The 6,925-nt window shown below is 35.4% G+C and overlaps 1 pseudogene; it reads left to right on the top strand.

Annotated features, from left to right (window-relative positions):
* Positions 1-5,634: 5,634 nt before the first annotated feature.
* LOC103445555 (eukaryotic peptide chain release factor subunit 1-3-like) lies at positions 5,635-6,925 on the top strand (annotated as a pseudogene).

Below are 6,925 nucleotides of genomic sequence, written 5' to 3' on the forward strand. Positions count from 1 at the left end.
TTCCTAATGTCATTTGTACTAAATCATTCACTTGTACTCACTAAAGGAGAGCTCGAACCTATGTACTTGTGTAAACCCTTCACAATTATGAGAACTCCTCATCTACTCCGTGGACGTAGCCAATCTGGGTGAACCATGTACATCTTGTGTTTGCTTTCCTGTCTCTATCCATTTACATACTTATCCACACTAATGACCGGAGCAATCTAGCGAAGATCACAAACTTAATACTTTCTGTTGTACCAAAGTCCTCATTAATTTTCTGCATCAACAATCCTTAAGTCCTTACCTTTTTGCGTTGGTAATGGATGAGTTAACAGGACATATTCAAGATGATATTCCTTGGTGTATGCTTTTCGCAAACGATATAGTGTTGATAGATGAAACTCAGGAAGGGGTAAATGCGAAGCTTAACCTTTGGAGACAAGTGTTGGAATCTAAAGGTCTTCGCCTAAGCCGATCAAAGACAGAATATATAAAGTGCAAGTTCAGTGCAAATGGATGCCAAAATGAGTTAGGGGTGAGGATCGGAGATCAGGAAATACCAAAGAGCGACCGTTTTTGCTACCTAGGATCTATCTTGCAAAAGAACGGAGAATTAGATGGAGATCTCAACCATAGAATACAAGCTGGATGGATGAAGTGGAAGAGTGCACCCGGCGTGTTGTGTGACCGTCGTATGCCACTGAAGCTCAAGGAAAATTTTTATAGGACAACAATAAGGCCGGCGATGCTGTATGGCACATAATGTTGGGCGGTGAAGCATCAACACGTACACAAAATGGGTGTAGCGGAGATGAGGATGCTTCGTTGGATGTGTGGGCACACGAGAAATGATAAGATTAGGAATGAGGATATCCGAGGTAAAGTAGGAGTAGCCGAAATTGAAGGAAAGATGAGAGAAAATCGGTTACGGCGGTTTGGACATGTACAAAGAAGGCCTACTGACGCTTCGGTTCGAAGATGTGACTACGGGTTAGAGGTTCAGGACCGAAGGGGTAGAGGAAGGCCTAGGAAAACTTTGGAAGAGACCCTAAGAAAAGACTTAGAGTACTTGGATCTAACGGAGGACATGACACAAAACCGAGCGCAATGGCGTTCTAGGATTCATATAACCGACCCCATTTAGTGGGAAAAGGCTTTGTTGTTGTTGTTGTTGTTGTGAGACATGTATTGGAAAGGGTAATGCGAGAGGCCATTTTTTAAATCATATTTTTATGGACTACATGATGTGTTTGTTGACGGTTTACTTTCTTTTTTAAATTCTTAATATCATATAGTCTTACTTTATTGCCACATATGTGTTTTACAAAATTTAATTTCAAAAGATGGTTTCCCTAAAATTTCTCCATTGAAAAAAGTAAAACATATAGTCTCAAACAACAAAGTGTATGCAAGTAGTAGTTAGGAAGATATGTCAAAGTGTCACCTTGAAAGATTTAGCCAGTTAACCAAGGTTCCAAGAGTTTATTTATTTCAAATATCAGGTTACAACTTATTGTATAATTGGAGCTGCTGCACTTGGGTAAAATGAGGAAACCTTAATTTATTATTAGTTATTATTCAGGACAGGAGACTAGCTGCAGCAGCAAAGCGGATCTTTGTTCTTCCCAAACACCATACACACGCCCTTATTAAAATGCCAGAATTTGCAAGCCGCATTGCAAACCTGACCCTGGGAATTTGTTACATTGACCGAGGCATTTATAATTTTCGTTAAGTGCCTCTGCTGGCCTTGCCACTATAAATCCACAATTAAAAAATAATCGGATTAGTTAATTGCAACGTTAATCAAAGTAACATGTATATGACTTTGTCATTTGATAATATAGGCCGTGATGATGAGAAATTGAGGATCTAATTACCTAAAGTGAAAAGCAAAATAATGCAGAAAAATCCAACCAAATGCAGTCGACCTGTAGGACAATTGAGTAATGCAGCAGCCATCGTAAAATATCTTTTTGTGAAGATTTATCACTTTTTTCTAATTCCTTTGTTGACTGGTATAGATATTATATGCATACATAAAATAAGAGATTGTATGTTATAATATTGACATGAACTTTGTTGGCTTTTATAATTTGTTAGTTTTGAGCGTTCTCCAGTTTCCTATATATACATTTGGTATGCTTTTAAAAGTCCGTTGACCATATCCATATCTGTCTATATTCTGGTCTTTGATATATAAAAGGAGAAATTAGGTTTACATCCTTTTTTTTGCTACTCCATTGATTAAAATCCTATTCATTTTCAAATTTTGATGAAGGTCATTGGGTATTAATAACATCATTAATTATTTGAATAATAAAATATTTTTATTTTTAAATATATTCCTTTAGTGTTAAAAGCGTTACAATTAGTATATTTATATTTACGGCTAAATTTTTTATCATATATTTTTATTTTTAGTTTGTACCTATTTTTAATTTGTACCAATTTTTTTTTCATTTTTAATTTGTACCCATATATTAGTTTCTTTTTGTGCCCATATTTTTTAAAGTTTTATTTGTGTTTGTACTCATGTGTATACCGTCACATGACATTGTATATTTAATCAATAATAGAAAAATTATATATGGTATATTTATGTTTTATGCCTAAACTTTGTATCGTATATTTATATTTTTAGTTTGTACCCACTTTTAATTTGCAACATTTTTTTAAATTTGTAGTATTTTATTTTTAGTTTTATTTTGTACCCATGTATTAATTTCTTTTAGCGCCTATATTTTTTAAAAATTCATTTGTACTCATAATTTTTTAATCTTTTATATGTACCCTAATTTATTTATAATGTATTCATTCTTCTTTATTAATGTACCACTTTGTTATAAGTGAAATGTACCAATTTTTTTAACACTATGGATACATTCTTTTGCCATTTATTATTTCTTATTTTTACATAGTTTTTATCCATTTATACAATCAAAATGTTTGAATTTTTTTATTGTAACCGTTTCTAATACTATTATAATGAGGGATTTTAAATTTATAGGATTATAAATCTCTTAAAATATCAAACAATTAATGTCAAAACTACAAAAATATAAATATTAATTGTAATATAATGAGGTGTACAAAGTCAAGGGACTTTGATCAAACTTTGAATACTATTAAGGTTTTAGTCAAAGAATGTTAAGGATTAGGGATCACATCCAAACTATCCCTATATAAAAAATAAGATTTTAGTTAATGAAACGTATAAAATTGAGGAATGGTAGAGAAACCACATATTTATACATATTGCATATAATCAATATCCAATTAGATAATTTTGTTAATCGTGGCATGTACACATCACTTACCAAATCAAATGGTACACAAATATGATACTAAAATGTCGATATCAGGAACTATTTTCCACACACAATTTTTCTCTTCGTGCACACTTCGTGTAATTTTGGCATATAAATTAAATAAATAAAAGAATAATCAATTGACCATTGAACTGTTTTTTTGTTCGAAAAATCGTTAGTCAATGCTAGGAAACCAAATTTGCAAACCAAATTATATGTCACCAATAAGAAATAAGCATGTTAATCACACTAATAATCCATTCATCAACCACTACATTTGGTTTATAAAATTTAGTTTAAAATTTTGATCTTCCTAACATTGCTCAAATTAAAAATCGAAAATCATTACCCTAAAAATGGGTGTATCTGACTCGGCCCGAGGCTTTAAGGCCCATGCTGCTTTGGACCAAAAACCCATATCATCCATGATGCAATAAAAAAATACCGAGGTGACTTATTTTATTATTATTTTTTGTTGAACTCCCCCGTGACTTGACCACCAAGTAATTGGATTCCGAGTGGAAGAGAGAGAGAGAGAGGTTGGGTCTTCTTTCCTCACTGCTCTGAGTCTCTCCGACTTCTTTTCCCCGCGGCCCCGTTTAATATCACTATCATTCCAGTGAGTTTGCTTTTTTTCTAATTCCTTCTTCTTTTTACTCCTTTTTTTTTTTTTGGTCGATGAGAATTTTTATAACAAAGTCCAGAAGGAGAAATTATAAAGACTCCGCAGGTGAAAGCGAGAAATAAAACAATACCAAAAAAAGGTCAGTACATATAAGATGCCACATATGCACACAATGCATGAGTAAACGTTCTTATCTATACCTAAAGCAAAAATTACATAGGAACCCAAAAGCGACCACACAAAAAAAACTAAAAACCCTAAACAGAGCTTCGCCAGCCACATACACAACCAAATTGGTGAAGACAACCAGTGGACAAAAAATCCAAGAAAAACCATTGCATGGGGCACAGCTCGAACCCATCATAGTCACAATGCCGAGAAAAAATTGCAAAATCTGCAAATCCAATGAAACCAAACCAATACTAATCGCCACGTTTCTAGTCCTTAGCCAATACCAAGCACACAATGGGCAATTAAATGCCTAGAACCAAGCAGTAACAAAAAAGATTAGGTGGTGTAAACACCATTCTGAAAAGATACCAGACCTTTGTAGAGGTGACAACATATAGTTGTCTTTGACTGGAGAGAAGCAAGAAAAAAAGCAGCAAGCAACTGTTGAGGTGAGATCCACTAAATTTGGAATTTGATTTGAAGTTTTCGAAGATCTTGAGTGCAAGGCCCCAAATCATAGCCCAAAGGCTCTAAATCAAATTACCATGAAACATAGGCAAACAGCCTGAAGATAGTACTCCATCCACACCACCCGCAGATGGTGGGTTGCTCCACCATTTCTTTACGGGAAACGGGGCCACCGCAGGTGCGGGGAAAGACAAAAGGCCAAGAGATAGTGCTTCATCCACTCATTCCGGAAAAGGTGTGTAGATCCCTAAAATCCAGACGGGAAAGTGGGCCATCGCAGGTGTTGAGAAGGAAGAGAATGATAGAGGGAAGGAGAAGGAGGAAAAAAGTTTGAAAAGTTGGCTACCATCGACCCCAAGCGGAAGCTAAAGGCCGACGGCTGGAAACAGGATGAAGTTTAGGGTTTCTTCTGAATTTTGAGAGCAGCGACTTGGGAAACCAACTTTCCGAATAAGGATCAATGGGATCGACCCTATTTTCTTTTTATCTTTTATTTTTCTGTTGGGTAATGGTAGAGAGACTAAATCTTGTAAACCAAATGACATGGAAGTTAATAATTTAATTAGTACTTAAGCATTGATTAACGTGCTTATTTCTATTGGTGACACATCATTAAGTTTGCATATTTAGTCTACAGATTTAGTCTATCTAGCATTACCTTTTTCTGTTTAGTATTTCTTTTTCTTTTTTCTTCAGATTCCGTGTATAGGATTTTCTTTTTCTTCTTCTTCAAATTATGTATATAGGGTTTTTTTTTTTTTTTTTCAGCACTCAAGTTTCTGACTTTCTAAGAACTTAGCAGTATTTTGATTGCCAACAAGCTTGTTAGAATAGGTGTTGTAGATGTGATCATTCATGTCTAGCAAGGCTTGATTTACTAATCAGGCTTTTCCCCAAATTTATTTTGGATTTGGGTTTTTTACTTTTTCAATTTTGTTTTTGGTGGCTTTATCTTCTTCAAATTAATTCAGGTTCGATCTTGAAGATGTTGTGCTCATTGTGTGTTACGTTATGTTGTAGATCAGGATGTTGATTGTTTGTTTCAACTATTTTCGTAATCGACCGATCTTCAAAATGGCTGATGCTCATGAGACACCTGATAAGAACATTGAGTTATGGAAAATTAAGAAACTAATCAAGGGACATGAAACTGCAAAGGGCAATGGCACCAGCATGATTTCCCTCATCATTCCTCTCTGTGATAAAATACCTCGAGTTATGAAGATGCTTAGTGATGAATTAGTATCAGCTTCGAACATCAAAAGTAGGGTGAATCGTCAGTTTGTTCAAGTTGCAATTACATCAGCTCAGCAGCGGCTCAAGGTCTACAACAAGGTTCCTCCAAGTGGCCTTATTCTATTTACAGTAACTATTGTTACCAAAGATGGCAAGGAAAAAAAGGTCACGTATGATTTCTAGCCTTTCAAGCTGATCAATTGTCTGTTTACATATGTGACAACAAGTTCCATATCGAAGCTCAAAATGAACTCTTAGAATGTGATGAAAAATTTGGTTTCATTATCATGGATGGTAAGGAGACTCTTTTCGGGACTGAGTGGTAACGTAAAGGAGGTTTTTCAGAAGTATCACGTTGACCTGCCGAAGAAACACGCAAGAGGAGGGCAATCAGCTCTTCGATTTGATCACCTTGGACAGGAAGCACGCGATAACCATGTTATATACCAAGACAGCAGAGCTTGCCAAAAGTTTGTTTATTAATCCAGCCACTAACCAGCCCAGTATTTAAGGATTAATACAGGTTGGATCAGCTGACTTCAAAACTAGGCTTAGTGAGTTGGGTAAGTTTGATCCCCGTCTGTAGGTAAAAAATAATGAAAGTAGTGGATGTTTCTTATGGAGGAGATGATGGCTTCCATATGGTTATTAAGTTCTCAGTTGAATTTCTGTCTAATATGACATTTATACAATAGCAGATCTTGTAGGGAAATACTTTGGAAAGTTTAATCAGGATACAGGAAAGTATGTAGTTGGCGTAGAGGACACGCTAAAGGCTTTAGAGATGGGAGCGGTTAAGGCATTTATTGTGTGGGAAAATCAGGAGTTAAATAGGTATGTGTTAAAGAACTCAAAGACCGATGAAATTGTTGTGAAACATTTCAACAAGAAGCAGAAGAAGATGTCACTGTTGGCATGGTTTGCTGGTGAGTACAAGTGTTTCGGTTGTGCTCTTGAGTTTGTCACCACCAAATCACAAGAGGGGTCACAGTTCTACCAAGGAATTGGGAGCATTGGAGGATTGTTACGCTACTAAGTTGATATGAGGTCATTCTATGAGTTTGGCAACCATGAATTTGATAAGGATGGAGAAGTTTACGACGTTGAAGAGTTTGCTGATGATCCATAA

This window comes from Malus domestica, chromosome 10, assembly GCF_042453785.1.
Source record: "Malus domestica chromosome 10, GDT2T_hap1".
NCBI classification, from domain to species: Eukaryota; Viridiplantae; Streptophyta; class Magnoliopsida; order Rosales; family Rosaceae; genus Malus; species Malus domestica.